The 16,234-nt window shown below is 42.1% G+C and overlaps 2 long non-coding RNA genes across 4 annotated transcripts in view; one reads left to right on the top strand and one right to left on the bottom strand.

Annotated features, from left to right (window-relative positions):
• Positions 1-16,234, top strand: part of LOC308458376 — a 43,848-nt gene that overhangs the window by 15,201 nt on the left and 12,413 nt on the right. The gene's annotated exons all lie outside the window — the stretch shown is intronic.
• On the bottom strand, positions 13,219-15,867 carry LOC308458859. The gene is made up of 2 exons (XR_013977737.1): positions 15,597-15,867; positions 13,219-15,225 (listed from the first exon to the last, which is right to left on the bottom strand). It is a non-coding gene; the product is annotated as an uncharacterized lncRNA (long non-coding RNA).

Genomic DNA, 16,234 nt, shown 5'->3' with positions numbered 1-16,234 from the left:
CTTGGGTTGATTCAGATTCTAGCAAACTGGAAGCGCTTGGAAAACATGGAGTGGATTTCTAAACATTACAGCTTCTGTTTAAATTCCGTTCAACATCAAAGTAGCTGCTTTGCAGGTAGCATTTTGTACATACCTGCATAGCGACTACTATTCTGCAAGTCATATTAAAGACACATTTTAAAAGTGGTGTGCATGACATTATAAACCCTTTTCATCAGCGGTCATTTATCCTTTTGCCACATTGTGGTAACTTCTCAATTAGATTATAGTAATGATGTACACCTGGGGCAGCCTCTGCAGTAAATAATGACCAGGGCTCTCAGGTGGACACCACTGCCATTATTAGAGTACAAGGGAGGAAATCATGGTGAGTTGTGGCACCTCTTTTGCTAGGAAAAAATAGCGCTGATAATGCTGTTAGTAATGCATGCTAGATTACTAAATGACCTTTATGATTGTACTATGCTTGTGTTGTGCCAGTTTCAACTTCCAGTCCATTTTGGGCCTGGTTCAAATTGCTGGTTTTGATGTTTAAAGCCCTTAGCACCAGGCCTTTGAAAAATCAGGGTGTGGGTTGCTTCAACCTGCTGCATCTGCAGCTTCCTGCTGGCTCCCTCCCCCTGGTTTCTTTTCTCTCTATGAGGCTCCAAACGTATATTTGCAAGGCCTTGGGGCCTGGGAAAGCTGATAGGGACAGGCTGGAGAGCTGAATTTCACATATTGATTCGAAATAGCCAGTCAAATCTTTGGCCACTGGCCTCTGTGTTTTAATATGATAGCCATCATATTCAGAAGTGTTTTTAAGTTGTGTATTCATATTTTTGGTTTAGATTAAATCTTCCAAAAATAATATTGGATAGAGAAACTCAGAAGCTCATTGCTTCTGTGGCTTTTCTGGCTGGGGCCTGCGTTAGGCCACGTTTCCAATAATCATTCTGTGCTCCTTAATTATGCACTATATATATAACAGTTTCTGCTACAAATTATGTTTTCTTAGCCAATCCATTTTGCCCATTAAACTGCACAGTAGCTGGAATTTTTCCATCCCCAAAGAGAAACCTTTGGCTTAAAAAATATTGTCATTTGGGTAAGCTAGACATACTTCTGCAAAGTGACCTTATAAAAATATTATCTGAGGTATGACTGAGGCTAAATTATATGACAGTAAGCTGGTCCCCTCCAGCAAATGAATTCTTGGAGCAATGGAATAATTTGAAAGCAAACACATAATGCACAAAAGAATGCAATGAACTCTCCAGCCTGTGCAATATAAATCTCTTACTGTAATGTCTCTATACAGAGCTCATTAACTTTTCATTCATGGTGAGCTCTTGAGGTCAAAGTATTTGAAGTGGCAGAAAGTTGTTTAATTGTGCAGTCCAAGTGCTTGTTTAGACCTTTCAGTCTGAAAAACAAAAGAGGGTCAGGAATTGGGAGTGGGAAATCTAGCATTTTCTTCCTCCCTCTAGATGTACAAAGGAGGTAATTCATTGTACATATCTGTTGAGTGTGTGGGTGGAGAAGCAACTGTCTATTATTTTAGCATGATTCCATTAAAAACAGTTGTAGTTGTAAGTTGTGGGTTGTGGATCGGTTTGAAGGGAAGGGCTCCTTTCGGAGTGATCTATATGCTAGTTTGATGCAAGGGTGACTTTTAGTTGTGTTGCAGCATCCACTACAGTATAGGTATGCTTGGGATTTGTGTGTTTGTGTGTGCTCGTACGTGTGTGTGTAGGAGATAATTGTAAGCAGAGGGAAACTGAATGCAAAAAGTACAGACAGTGAGCAATAGGTGATAAAACAAGCAAATTTGTAATGCAGTTATTTAACATCTGTAGTGGGACACCTGACTAATGATGTTGTGGATGGGTGTATATACCAAGATTGCAATCATCACTTCCTTCTTCCTTCCCCTGGGGAATGTGCAAGGAGGTGAACTGCCCTGAGATTTTTGGACGAAGGGTGGTATAATAATAATAATAAAACAACAACAGCAACAGCAACAACAGGCATGGATTACCTAATGAAGGGAAGGGTTTTCAAACATGTATCAAGTAATCATACCACCCTTTAGGATGGCAGGATATAGAATGAATCTATATTGAAAGCACCATATTGAGGATGAGCATGAATCACTTGGGATTGAGAAAAAACTGATTTTTTGCACTACAAATGCATTAGAATTTACTCTGCCTACAACTGTTGGGGGGAACCTCTTTATGCTGCCCTGATCCTTGGAGGAAAGCTGGGGTATGAATGCAGGCAATGTAAAGAGAAGGACAGGTGTAGTTAAAAATGAAATCTTACAGCTATACACCGGCCCTAAAATACCTACACTGGCTCTCAGTACGTTTCCGAGCACAATTCAAAGTGTTGGTGTTGACCTTTAAAGCCCTAAACGGCTTCGGTCCAGTATACCTGAAGGAGCATCTCCACCCCCATTGTTCTGCCTGGACACTGAGGTCCAGTGCCAAGGGCCTTCTGGCGGTTCCCTCACTGCGAGAAGCAAAGCTACAGGGAACCAGGCAGAGGGTCTTCTTGGTAGTGGCGCCCGCCCTGTGAAACGCCCTTCCATCAGATGTCAAAGAGATAAACAGCTACCTGACATTTAGAAGACATCTGAAGGCAGCCCTGTTTAGGGAAGTTTTTAATGTGTGACATTTAATGTATTTTTAATCTTTGTTGGAAGATGCCCAGAGTGGCTGGGGAAACCCAGCTAGATGGGCGGGGTACAAATAATAAATTAATTAATATTAATTTTCACAAAACACTTTTTAAACCTCATGTTATCTGTAAAAGTTGTTAATGTGGGGGGTTGGGGATGAAATTCAGTGTGTTTTCTTGCCAGTGGAGGCTTTATATTTACATTGAAGATTGCTTTAAGAAAATCCAATAGAAGCCGTATGTATTTCTAAAGACTTCTGTTCATTTTTAAAAGCCACTTCTCATGCAGACTGAAATTCCTATCGAGGCTAATGTACACGTGAGCCAAGCACCTCAGATAGGAACATAAGAGGTGTTGAGAACTCGCAGTGCTACATCAAAGAAGAGGTTTATGATTGAAACAGAGAAAATGACATGCATGTCTGTGCTGTACCATGTATGCCTTATCTCGGCCTCCTTCCCTCTGTAGTTCAGTATGATAATTATGCTTTGCCAAACAACATGTCTGGTTTCTCCATGAAACACAGTACATAAATTGACTTATCAAAGCCAATGCTGCTTGAAGAGTTGAAAATAGTATCAGCTGATTTTTCTTTTCAATAAGAAAGACAGGAATATAATGAAAAACAAACTTCAGATGCAAACTTAAAAAATAATGTTGGAACCCAACATTAAGATAATAGCGTGTGTCAATTATGGGTGATGGATTTTTTATTATTATTTGATTCTGATTTAGATTACAAATTTAATTTATTCCAGATTAATATTTCAGAATTAAACGTGTTCATTCTCTTCCCGGCACCACCAGTCCTCCTCTACCATAATCTCTGTGTGCATGAAAGGAGAATCTTCTGTTTTCATGTTAATTTGATAGGCTGTGCCATGTTTTTATTGACTTGGCAAAAAGCTCTCTGCACTTATCAGTCCAACAGTCACTATTAGCAGCCACTATGGGAAAACTTACTTTCAACTGATAGTAACTTTCATTTTGTCAGCCCAAACTACGGGCCCCTTATTTTGGTAACATATTCTAGACACAATAGTTGTGTGTTAGTGGTGGATTTGTTCTGCTTTACTTTGTTCCGCAATGCTTCCCCAGTTCTAGGGTATTACTGCTGTCTGGAGAGACAAAAAATAATTATGGGATTTCAGCAGGAAGTTTTAGGATATGGAAATGAAGCAGTGTGGCTACTACGTATGTTTTGCAGGATCAAACAGTTTTGAAATTGGGATTGCATGTGACTTCCCCGATAGCATAATGAACACAAATCATGAATGTGCAATAAGAAAGATGTCTGGAGGGGATCTAAATGCTTAGCAAATTAAGTCATCTGTGCATCGTGTTGATTTGGATTAGAATTGTAGAGTTGGAAAGGACCACGAGGATCACCTAGTCCATGGGTAGGCAAACTAAGGCCCGGGGGCTGGATCCGGCCCAGTTACCTTCTAAATTCGACCCATGGATGGTCCGGGAATCAGCATGTTTTTACATGAGTAGAATGTGTCCTTTTATTTAAAATGCATCTCTGGGTTATTTGTGGGGCATAGGAATCCGTTCATTTCTCCCCCCAAAATATAGTCTGGCCCCCCACAAGGTCTGAGGGACAGTGGACCGGCCCCCTGTTGAAAAAGTTTGCTGACCACTTCTAGTCCAACCCTCAGCAATGCAGGAATCCTTCGCCCAATATGTGACTGGAACCCATTACCTGAGGTTAAGAGTCCAATGCTCCACTGACTGAGCTATCCCAGGATTAACAGTGATCCATCTGGGAACTGGCACCTTCTTCATTTGGATCATAGGTGCAATATAGGGCTGATCTGAAATGACCCTCCTCACTTAATTACAGTAGTACCTCGGGTTAAGAACCAAATTTGTTCTGGAGGTCCGTTCTTAACCTGTGGTACCACTTTAGCTAATGGGGCCTCCTGCTGCCGCTGTGCTGCTGGAGCACAATTTCTGTTTTCATCCTGCAGCAAAGTTCTTAACCCGAGGTAATATTTCTGGGTTAGCGGAGTCTGTAACCTGAAGCGTATGTAACCCGAGGTACTACTGTACTACGTTCACAGACTATTAGCAACCCTTTTTAAAGGCAATATTTGGAGGTGGTGGCTATGAATAAGGTGAAGTGTTCAACCCACTCACTATAGCAGTGATCATCTCCTTTGTGTTGCAGGGTGCCTTTAATTTTTAATTTTTTTTTGAAAGCCGGAGTGAGGCAGGATAGCCACCACTCTTGGCTTCATGGTGAGATTCTGCTGTGTGGTAATATCTGAGGGAGCTAAAACAGAGTAAGGACAAAGTTTTTAAAGGTTTGAAGATGACGCCCAGCAGTTCTGGGGAAAGCAATCACTGCTGTCACCAAAATCACAAACAATTGGTAAAAGGCAATGAAAAAGGTGTGCTGTGGTACATGTTGCAAAGACCTTTTGCCCCTCATAATAGCACCTGCCCTCAAACTGAAAAATTTACTAGTGAACTTTCATCTCAGCCATCTGTCACTCTGCTCATAATTATGCTATAATTATAGCATTGCTATGAGTGACAGATGTATTAAATCGGTGACATTGTGAGCAAAAGCTCTCCCAGGGGTGCACCTTTATTCTTTTGGTTCATCAGTTCACAGAGAAGAACCATCTTCATTTATTTTCCCCCTTTCAGTGTTTTGAGATTAGAGAGACCTATTCAGCACCACCATGTTGAGCAGGAAGAAAAAGAACTTTTCAGAAGTGAAAACTGCAAACTTAAACTTATGGGCAGGGCAGGATGAAGCTTTTAAGAAGTTTTTCATATATGTAATATTTTAGCTATTTGTTGATTGCGATTTCTGTCTGAACTGAGGTTTTTCCAGATTCTTTAACTGAGGTTTTTCCAGATTCATTCTTTTATATACTAAGTACTTTCATCTGATGACTAATTCTTTGAAAAAGCAACCCTATTAGGTGGTTTGTGAATGTATCTTTGATGGCTGTGAACATATCTAGCTACTGGTCTGGTACCATTTCAGCAAGGCACATGTCCCTGTTTTCATTAGGGAAAACAGCACTGACCTCTTCTAACAGTATATTTATGTTCACTTCATTTGTGTCAGCTTGGACAGGGGCTGAAAATAAAGAATGCAGATCTGTTTTCTGTACAGATCTCAAGAGAACTCTGTGGCTTAGACGAGGGTCACAATCATAGGAACACAGGAAGTTGCTTTGTACTGAGTCAGACCAGTGAGCCATCTTGATCTGTATTGTGGATGCAGATCCACCCTGGACATACCAAGGATTGAACTCTGGGCTGTTTGCTTGTAAAGCATGTACTCCACAATTGAGCTGTAGCTCTTCCCAGTTCATTGGGAAGTTCTTCTGCAAAAGGTCCCGTTGACTCATACAAATGGGGCCTGCAGCAAAATGTATGGAGAGCTTCTGCTCAGAATTCTTGCCATTTCATTCCATCTTCTCTCTACCCTGGTTTTCTGCCCCCCACCCCAAAGTCAGCAAGCATTGCCATTCACTGAGCAGAGCCTGACGTTATTGAACTATTGACCAACCCTAAAAAAGGTAAAGGTAAAGGACCCCTGACAGTTACCGGCAAGTCCAGTTGCGAACGACTTTGGGGTTGTGGTGCTCATCTTGCTTTACTGACTGAGGGAGCCAACGTTTGTCCGCAGACAGTTTTTCTGGGTCACGTGGCCAGCATGACTAAGCCGCTTCTGGCGAAACTAGAGCAGTGCACGGAACGCTATTTACCTTCCCACCGGAGCAGTACCTATTTATATACTTGCACTTGACGTGCTTTTGAACTGTTAGGTTGGCAGGAGCTGGGACTGAACAATGGGAGCTCACCCCGTCGCAGGGATTCGAACCACTGACCTTCCGATCGGCAAGCCCAAGGCTCTGTGGTTTAGACCACAGCGCCACCTGCGTCCCAACCCTATCCTGCCCTAAAGATCTGTTGTTCTTCTGTAAGTCTTGGGATACCCCTAAGCCTGATGGCACTGCTGTCTTGTAGATGGGTGGTAACGTTTTGACTCCATAAGTAAAAGCACTTACCACATGAGCATGAAAAATAGAGGGACCCATGCCCAGCTTTCCTACTAGGTTACATTTTAGATTGTTTATAACCTCTTAGAGGTTTTAATTACAGTTAGGTAGTATATGAATTTTGTTAAATAAATGATTGTATTGATTGATGGTAATTCCTAGCTGCCTGGCAAATTCCAGTGTACATTTTCTAACATCTGCATTGGATCGCTCATCAATGTTTTTGCTTCATTGTATATTACTGATTGATAGGCCATTTTCTCTTGATTTTAGAATTCCTTGCATGTTATTAAGTCAGTTTTTGATTAGTGGTTTTGGCAAGATCCATTCTATTTTGTGAAGAACGAAATGATATATTTCCATGAAAACCTGCATTTGTGAATAGAAAGAGAAGATGTACTTGCTCCAGTCCAGCAAGAGAGATTCAGATGCTTTTGCTTACATGTGTAAGCAGCTTTCTACAAATGCTCTCAACACAGCTGTGCACCTGGAGGCACTGCAAGGCTCATCTGAGCTTTGTTGACCTGTTTGAATGAGAAGATGTTGTGAATGGGGATGTGCGCCTCCAATGTGCAATCCCTGGTTGCTGTGCATAGCTAATAAACTGTGAATAAAAGTGGGCTGAGTATTAGGGCTGGCTCTTCTACATTTGCTCCTTTTCTCCACCTATGCCTCCTTATGGACAGTGGGGTATTAAAGCAAGTGGCTATATTAAATCTAGCTAGGCATAGGAAATAAATTTGATTTGGTTCACATTTAAAGACAGACTTTAAAAATTTGCACTTTCTGAAGCAACATGCGAATTGAAACACAGCAATTTCAAAACTCACACTTTTCTGAATTTTGCAATGCAGTTCCTCAGCCAAATAATGTGTACACAACTGCATGTAGTAAGGTAAAGTGTGCATAAAAATTCATATATTAGTGAACATTAAAATGCATTATATTGGGGGGGACTTGCAAAAATGTGTATATTAGTCAACACTCTATACAAAATTTTGTTTATTATGAGACATTTGCATACTTATGAGCAGACGTGTATAGGAGTACAATGGTACCTCGGGTTAAATACTTAATTCATTCCGGAGGTCCGTTCTTAACCTTAAACTGTTGTTAACTTGAAGCACCACTTTAGCTAATGGGGCCTCCTGCTGCTGCCGCTCCGCCGGAGCACAATTTCTGTTCTCATCCTGAAGCAAAGTTCTTAACCCGAGGTAATATTTCTGCGTTAGCAGAGTCTGTAACCTGAAGCGTATGTAACCTGAGGTACCACTGTACCCGGTTAGTCAAGGAGTAGAGCCTTTTCTGGGATTGTGAAATAGTACATTTACAGGAGCAAGCCAGCAGTCATTCACACCGAGCAATCTGAAGTTAACTCTTCATTAGCAAAACAGGATCATCTGTATAGGAGTGTCAGGCCAAATGAGCACAGCAACTCAGTTTGAAGCTGTTGCCAAGACTGGAGGTTCCTGCCTCTGATTCTCGACTTCTCTCTGCCACAGGCTTTCCCTGCTCCCTAAGCCCTGTTACCTCTTCAGCTTCCACCTCCACCTCCTCCTCTCCCACTTTTCCCTCTGACCACCCCCTGTTGTCCCACCACCAATCTCCGGATTCTGAGCCATCTTCCCTTGGGAGATCCCCAGCTGGGTCCTCTAACCATTCATCTAGTCCATGGCATACATACTATATATATTTAATAGGGTGACAGGGAGAAGAGAAAAACCAAACTTATGGCCAAATGTAGTGGAATCCCATACTTACATTTTTCTCGTTCCCACTGTTCAAGTGGCAGGTATGGCTGTCCCTGCAAAAAATTCCCATGTCATTTCCTCCCCCCCCCGAAAAGAATTTAGTCAGTGGCACCTCATTTAAGATATACATATGCCAGTTACATAGTTCTGTATTGTAAATTTAAAATGAAGCACTCTGCAGATGTTCCTGGTTAGTTTTAACTTTCTGCACAGCGATAAGAAAGTTAAAGAAGCATTAAAAACACACACACCATAGGCTCAGGTCAGGGAACATGGTCTTTGGTTTGAAGGGGACTTTTTCTATGCTGTAACATTTTCTCAGCAAGGTAGTATATAAATTAACTGACACTGGATAGCTGGTTTATCCCTTTCAGTCATGTACAATAATGCATTTTTGACTGGTGAATACTGTGTGTGTTTATGTATGTGCAGGAATATACACACGTAGGCATGGGGGAAGAAAGGAGGTCAAGGGTAGCCAATTTGTTGCTCTCCACATGTTGTCTCATTAGCCCCAGCAAACATGGTCAATAATAAGGGATGATGGGACTTGGAGTCCAACAACACCTGTAGGGCACCACTAGTTGTCTGCATTCCCTTATGCCTTCTGGTATGTTCTGAAGGTACGTGCCACTTTGGTGAAGCTAAACTAGTCTGGATCTGGTCAGTGTCATCTGACTGGATTGGAATTGCATGGATGTGCATTGTATGTTGCATGAAGGAAAAACAACGAACTTAAAAGGGCAGAAACTACAGTGATACCTCGGGTTAAGAACTTAATTCGTTCCGGAGGTCCGTTCTTAACCTGAAACTGTTCTTAAACTGAGGTACCACTTTAGCTAATGGGGCCTCCTGCTGCTGCCGTGCCACCGCCGCGCAATTTCTGTTCTCATCCTGAAGCAAAGTTCTTAACCTGAGGTACTATTTCTGGGTTAGCGGAGTCTGTAACGTGAAGCGTATATAACCTGAAGTGTCTGTAACCTGAGGTAACACTCACTGTACTGGACTCTTGCATATTGTGAACACCTGAAGACCTCTAAGCCAACTCAATTTATCCACACACTACCCCTTTTATATCAATTGCACCCTGATGCCAAGTAGGAGGGGGGCAAAAAAATAATAATCTCAAGATGGGAGGATAACAAAGATTCATGGCACACTCAGTCTTCCCCAACCTGGTGCCTTCCAGATGTTTTCTACTATAACTCCATCAGCCCCAGTGAGTACATTAACCCTTCCAGGATTTGGACTGTGTACAAGAAGTCAAGTGATTCCGTGCCAGGCATTCATCCCATTTTCTGGAACTCAATCCCATCCTTACCCTGGGAAATATGAACCTTGAGCATCACATTCTTCAGATTGCATGTGTGTAAGTGAATAGCAGTGGTGTGTGGTGAAATTTTTCATAGGGGAATAGTTAGGGCCCTAGGTGCCAGCTTGCAGGGGCGATTGGGGGGGGCATGTTGGTGTGTGAGCTTCACTTCTCCCACCCTAAGCCGAGCAGAAGCTTACCTTCCTGAGCTTTGGAAAGGAGGAACTAAGGGAACATTTAGGAGACTAGCCTAGTCCTCCTAGTCCACTGACCGCACGCTACTGATGAATACGTATGTATGCCATTTGGAATGTATGTCTAGATTAGCCTTCATCAACCTGGTGACTAGACTATAGCTCCCTTTATCGCTGTTGGCAACGCTGGCTAGGGCTGATGGGCATTGGAGTCCATCAGTCCTCAGAGGGCAGCCTGTTGGCGCCTTTGAGCAGAATATTTCAAAGACACAAGAGAATGCTGCAGGATGACAGCAAGAGTGATGGCTGTTACACTAGTCTCCTAAGAAACAACTGTCTGGAAAGTTGAGGCAAGATAGATAGTGATTCTGGCTATAAAGATGATTTCCTTTTCAAATTGCTTATCACGGAGGTCCCTCAGTAAAGCAAACCATGACTTTCACATTATTCTTTATTCATTTGGTGCCAAATTGTCTGGAGCTTCTACTTTTTATTTTCTCCCTCAAAAACCTGCAGTATATTAAGATAATGAGAACTTTTACTACAGGATTGTCAGACTCGTTTCAAAGGTCACAAATATTCTAGCATGCTGCCAAAATCCAGGGCCACTGAGCAGAGGAGAAACAATGGGCAATCATTTTTATCACTTAAGTCTTGGGGCGTGCAACTCTCCTGCCAGACTATAACATATTTCTGGTGATTCAGACAGTAGTAAGTAGCACCAATATACATTATGAATGGTAAAAGGAAGCAGAAATTTTAAAGTCTTGCTCTTCCTCCCTCCCGTTCCAGAACAGCAGTGGATTGCCAAGCAGTCTGGAAAAACATCTTTCTTTCTATAAGCGTACCGAGAATTTAGCCCACAAACTTCTCTATTTTATTTTTTCATCTTGTACCCAACTATTCTGGCCATAATTACAGACCACATTTTAGGCTTCTAGTGTGATCCTAAAACTGATGCAGTAAATGTACATTATACCCGAAGTCCCAATAAACAATATTTATTTGTCAGATGTAATAGAAGAATCCCTTTAACTGTGCTTCTGTTAGACTGCTTTTTGGAATAGCTCATTCCACACTTAGTAAGGAATCGGGCAGGATGCCAGGTCCCTTGAGCTGTGCTTCTCTGGAACGTTAAAGATTTTGGTGCTGAGGGCCACCATCTGAAATTCTGTACGTGTATTTGTTAGTCTGAACAAGGTAATCTTCATAGGGTGCAGTTTTCTAGCAGATATAAGGAACTACTTTACCCTAGGGTTGCCATATTTCAAAAAATGAAAATCCAGACACAAAAGTTGTAGGGTTTTTAGTTTTGCCCAAAGTTGTTGAGTTTCTGAGCTATTTTAAAAATGAAATTCACCAAAATCTACACTTCTGACATGGGCTGCCATACATTTGGATTTCCCAGGACATTTGACCGATTTTCACTCGGATGCTGTTTACTAGGGCCAAATACTGGCTATGTCCAGGAAATTCCAGACTTATGGCAACACTACCTTACCCTGCCATGCATCTGTTCACACAGGCACCATCTCTCCAGGATCTTAAGCAAACATGTTTCTCAGTCCAGTTACCAGCTAGACTTCAATCAGAAATGCCACAGACAGCACACAGTGTGTTCTGTATGTAAACCCGTGTGTATGTGAGCCCCTTTACTTGATCCAAGTTAACAACAGGGGATGGCTACGCTTTTATGACCCAGTTGCAAACTTCCCGAGGTATCCAGATGGAAACAGAACAGTGGCTTAAACTAGGAAAGTTTGTGTTCTTATAACCTGGTTCCCACAGGCTACTCACCAAAATCTAGTTACAGCTTCACTTCCTGTTTGAGCAGGTGGGCTGCAAGCATGAAGCTTCTGTCGTCTCCCTAAATTGGCTTGTGACATTGTGAAGTTGTCAGCTCTGATTGGTTCTATAGTGAAGTCAGCTTTACATGTTCCTTAAATGGCTGGGATCAGTCAAGGGGAAAGAAGGCATCTGGAGCAGAGAGGGGACACTACCATTGTGACAAATGGGAGGAGGGGAGAAACTTGAGAAAGGAAAATCAAATATTTGGGAAACGTTATGGGCTCTACAAACCTCCCCTCACTTTTTATCTTGAAAAACTCCATTGGTGAATATTTGGCCCAACTCTCAGGGGTGAACTGGCATCTTCATTTTACCAAACTCATCTGCTGATGCATGCTACTGCTTCTTAGCATCCCATGTGAAGATGAGTTTGGCTCAGTGGTAACACATAGCTGGATAGCTCAGTCGGTTAGAACATGGGGCTGACAGCATTGAGGTTGCAGGTTTGATCCCCATAAGGGACAGCTGCATATCCCTGTGTTATGAGAATTATAAGGTCTAAGATATAAAATAAATGTTCATAAATGTACCAGGCAAACAGTCCTGAAACCATTTTGACTCTCCCAAATTGATCTCAAATGTTTCTCTGCAAGGAGGAAGGAAATGGGACCCCCCCCCCCATTGTCTCTTTGCTCACAAATCCTGTCTTAAGGGAGTATCTGTGTATGAATAGGGTGAGCCTGTGACCTGGACTCAGGAATTAAGTATTTATCATCGCAAAAGAATGGCCAGGCTCTCCAGGTAAACCCATTAACAGGTTTCCTGCCAGACAGGAAACCTGCTGTAGACCGCCCCTTCTGTGTTGGATGTATGATGTATTAGGGGGTGGTCTTGAGCAACAGGGTGGCAATTTCAAAAGTCTATATAAGGGCTTATACACCTTTGTTTTGGGTTCCTCCTCCCTCCTGCGTGGGGCTGTGAGCACCCTGTTGCAACTGTTAAATAAAGATCAGGCTTACTAGCTGCTTTGCTTCTCAATATTCTCTGGCAGACCTCTGTTATTTTCTCCTACCGATAGAGAACCTACATATGGGCTCTTGGGTACCCTATAAGGGGAAAGGAGCAGTTTTTTTTCCTTGTAGCACCTGCATTGCAGGTGGTTGGACTAGATGATCCTTGGGGTGGGTCCCTTCCAACTCTCTGATTCCATGAGACATGTCCATTCTGGGCTTATTAACTCTCAGCATTGCTTGCTTACATAAGAAGTTGGTCCAGGTCACAATTGAGAATTAAGTGTCTTCATTTCAAATAAAAAGTCAATGTACTATGCCCACAATAAACTTTAAGGTACTACACTTCAGCTACCTTTATCAAATTTGCCAGAATAATGAGACAACAGTGACATATAACTTGTGGATAGACATGATCTGTGAACTTTCCTTGCTTTAAAGTTTCAAGGTATGGTCCAGAACAAGGTTGCAACCATTTCCAAATATTATTTATTTATTTTAAGCATTTATATATTATTATTTTCAATACTAGTTCAAAGCAGTGTTCAGTACCAGGAGAGAGAATTAAACAAAATATGTATAAATTTAATCAGGAAACACAAGGCAAAATAATAAAAACAAAAAGTATGAGTCAGTCAGTCAACATAATAAACCATCTAAAGAAAGACCCCCGAAGCCATATGGAAAAAAAAAAGAATGATTTACAATCCTTCTGCAGTAAAGATGAACAATTGTTCAGCATCAAAGGGAAAGAATTTCAGTCTTGGTGTAGGCATTCATATAGCACGGGGGCAGCTTTAACTAACAAAAACGGCAGGTGGTGTGGTGGGATGATAAAGACTCTTTTTAAAATTTATTTTTCCAGTCTCAAAAAATACATATAACAAATAACCCTCATATACTCTGCACCCCCAAGAAACATTCCATGTATATACAATGTAAATGCTGCAGACATTAGTACAATAGTTTAGTTTATTATAGCAGTTAAGGATCTTCTACTCTCTGTCTTAACAGCTTGTCCCAAGAGAACCATGGGTAGTTGGTGGTGAGGGGACAACCCTGTCCTTTCGGGTGTACTGAATAAATCTCCTTCCCTGGAGGTTTTTAAGCAGAGGTTGGGTGGCCATCTGTCATGGATGCTTTGGCTGAGATTCCTGCATTGCAAGGGGTTGGACTAGATGACCTTTGGGGTCCCTTCAAACTCTACAATTCTATGGTTCTATGTACCATACAGTTTCAAAATTGTCTTGGATCTTTGTGTTCCCAAGCACTCTAAGATGCTTTGTTATCCATAAGGGCTTTATTCCATATTCTATCCTTAACTAAAGTTAACTTGCTGTTTTCCAATATTGTGTAATTGTATTTTTAGCTTATATTTATTTTAAATGATTTATGTTAACTGATTAAAAAAAAATCTGTGGGCAAAGTAAACCTTCTTTATCAGAAGGTGGAGTGCAAGTTTTCACACACTCTGAAATGAATATACAATAATTGGCATGGTTCCAGTTAGCTTAATCATAATAAATCAACAAAAACAAAACCTACGATAAAGCTAACTGAATGGGCAAATAAATGCCCCAGCAGGCAAGCCCCATTGAAAGCAGTGAGGTCTGTGCAAGAGCACAGCAGCAGAACTTTTCACTGGATAGTGACCCTGACCAGTAGGCAAGCAAGAGGAAGAACGCCTGTTCTGTATACTGCTTGTTTAATGCAGCCTTTCCCAGTGCCCACCAGATGTTTGGGACTGCACTTCCCATCATCCTGGGAGTTTTGTATCGTCACTATACAAAAACACATCAATCACTAGACAGATTTCTTTGGATCACAGCTTGCATTTTCCCATTTGGTGGGGAGGACGTTACAGAAGAAAAAAAAGTAGTGCTTTAATTCCGATATGCCCAAGCCGGTCAACGAAGTTAGGAGCAAGAGACTTTGCAAAAGCATTGCAAAGGCAACTTCCTTGAAGAGTAAAACTTGAAAGTTTGTTCCAGTTTAATTAACTGTGAAGGCTGAGCCATACAGTTCAGAGGTACAGCTAATGTAATTACTTCCTTTATCTTTCCTTTTTCCCTGGGGGAAGTGGGGGCAATGGATTTAAGAGGGAGAAAGTCAAATTGAAGGGGATTAAGATATAATCTTGACTTTTAAGAACAACAAAAACCCAAGACACCCAGCCATACCTGTAGTATAATAGAAATGCAGGGTGGTGGTTGTCGTTTTTTAAAAAAAGTTTTAAAAGGCAAAAAGTTATATAGACTTGGATCCTGGGAAGTACTGGTGGAGTTGACTTACCCACCTTCTCCTTTCCCTGAGAGCACCTGAAAAACCCTCAGGGGACCCTCCTGAATGGAGGCAGACTGTAACATTGGGGCGCTGAGATGGATACCTGTGCCCACATCATTTAGGAGAGTTTCCTAACCATTTGGAGCAGCTTTTCCTGTAGGTGGGTGGGAGAAAATCACCTTTTGGCGAACCCTCTCCCATAGATAGAGAGACGCGGGTGGCGCTGTGGGTTAAACCACAGAGCCTAGGACTTGCCAATCAGAAGGTCGGCGGTTCGAATCCCCGTGACGGGGTGAGCTCCCGTTGCTGGGTCCCTGCTCCTGCCAACCTAGCAGTTCGAAAGCACATCAAAGTGCAAGTAGATAAATACCGTAGGTACCGCTCCGGTGGGAAGTTAAACGGCGTTTCTGTGCGCTGCTCTGGTTCGCCAGAAGCGGCTTAGTCATGCTGGCCACATGACCCGGAAGCTGTACGCCGGCTCCCTCGGCCAGTAAAGCGAGATGAGTGCGCAACCCCAGAGTCGGCCATGACTGGACCTAATGGTCAGGGGTTCCTTTACCTTTACCTACCACAGATGCTTCTCAGAATTCAAACAATGCTATTCAGGCACTTTCACAGATTCCTTATATTCAGATATAGATACCATGAATCTATGCCAGGTTCTCTTGAATACAGTATAGAAATTACCCTTCCAATAAGTGAAAATATATAAAATTATGCTACAGGCTTTTTTATCTGCTGTTCAGGCAGCAGTTGTTTCCATTTTGGGCTGTGTGCTGCCCATGAAGATCTTGGTTCTGATAAATGTGATGTTTACTAGGCTTCTTTATAGACCAGCACGGCGACTCTCCTTCAGGGCAACTCTCTACTCAGTGCACATGACCTTTCTTTAGGGAGATATGGGACAGGTTTTAGTAAAGGCTGGTCGATGTCAACTAGGGCTGTCCATGTTTTTTTTAAGTGGGTCTGCTGCTGAAATGATAGACAGGCATTTCTTCTCTTCTTTCTTCTACTCCTTGCAAGATGTGAAGTTGTCTGCAGTAGTTACAAGTCCTGGTATGACAGTTGACAAAGCGGTATGTCCGGCAGAGGACCCTAAGGTCCATGAATAATAATAGCTTAAAGGTCCCAGGCCCTAAGGAAGCCTGACTGTCCTCCACCAGGGCCAGGGCTTTTTCAGTGACGGCTCCGACCTGGTGGAAT

The sequence above is a fragment of the Podarcis pityusensis genome, assembly GCF_964106645.2.
Source record: "Podarcis pityusensis genome assembly, chromosome: 11".
NCBI lineage: Eukaryota > Metazoa > Chordata > Lepidosauria > Squamata > Lacertidae > Podarcis > Podarcis pityusensis.
This window is presented reverse-complemented; position numbering and strand designations above follow the sequence as displayed.